The sequence below is a fragment of the Solea solea genome, chromosome 18 (genome assembly GCF_958295425.1).
Source record: "Solea solea chromosome 18, fSolSol10.1, whole genome shotgun sequence".
In the NCBI taxonomy this organism is placed as follows: Eukaryota; Metazoa; Chordata; class Actinopteri; order Pleuronectiformes; family Soleidae; genus Solea; species Solea solea.
The window spans coordinates 23,891,028-23,892,298 of record NC_081151.1 but is presented as its reverse complement, the minus strand read 5'-3'; positions in this window follow the sequence as shown (position 1 = coordinate 23,892,298).

The window sequence follows — 1,271 nt, the reverse complement described above, 5'->3', positions numbered from 1 at the left end:
ATTACATTAAATCAGTTAATTGTATTATTATTCATACAAACATCTTTTATGTTGGATTAAAGAGGACACTGTGTGTTTGTGTGTTTGTGTGTTTGTGTGTCATGACCTCGTCTATGAAGCCCTAAAAGTCCATAACTATCAGTTCAGCCACTGCTGAGAGCGCAGGGTTCATTGTTTTCCTGAGCTCTATGAAGCAGAACGACACTGTTGAATCTCAGCACTCTAAACAGCAGCGCCTCCTAGTCCACTAGAGTCCGGGCACCACAGTCTGGGCACATCCGGTGACGTACTTTCAACCGCAGAAGAAGAAGAAGAACTACTCTGGTTGTAGCTACGATACGCTCAGCAGCTACAACCAGAGCAGCTCTTCTTCTTCTTCTTCTTCTTCATCAATATAAAGCAGCACCAAACTTCACCTAAAGGAAGGAGCAGTGCCAACAATATGTATATAACTGTCTTTGTGTGCTTGTTTGGTCCTTTAGCATTAGCAATAGCCGGCTACAGGCTAAGCTACACGCTACGCTCGTGTTTCATTTGCATGTGTGTTTATCATCTCGGTAACCACAACGTTATCCAGGCTCCAGGCGTCCTGCAGCAGTCTTCACTGTCACAGTGTCACTGACTCTGGATCTGACTCCGGTTCAGACTCCGGATCAGACTACGGATCAGACTCTGGTTCAGACTCCGGATCAGACTCCGGATCTGACTCCGGATCAGACTCCGGATCTGACTCCGGTTCAGACTACGGATCAGACTCTGGTTCAGACTCCGGATCAGACTCCGGATCTGACTCCGGATCAGACTCCGGATCAGACTCCGGTTCAGACTCCGGATCAGACTCCGGATCTGACTCCGGATCAGACTCCGGATCAGACTCCGGATCTGACTCCGGATCAGACTCCGGATCAGACTCTGGTTCAGACTCCGGATCAGATTCCGGATCAGACTCTGGTTCAGACTCCGGATCAGACTCCGGATCAGACTCTGGTTCAGACTCCGGATCTGACTCCGGATCAGACTCCGGATCAGACTCCGGATCAGACTCTGGTTCAGACTCTGGTTCAGACTCCGGATCAGACTCCGGATCAGACTCCGGATCAGACTCCGGATCAGACTCTGGTTCAGACTCTGGTTCAGACTCCGGATCAGACTCCGGTTCAGACTCCGGATCAGACTCCGGATCAGACTCCGGATCATAATCTGAATCAGACTCTGGATCAAATGTGTATGGGATTACAGCATTGCTCAATGTTTCGATCATTGCTCGCAGT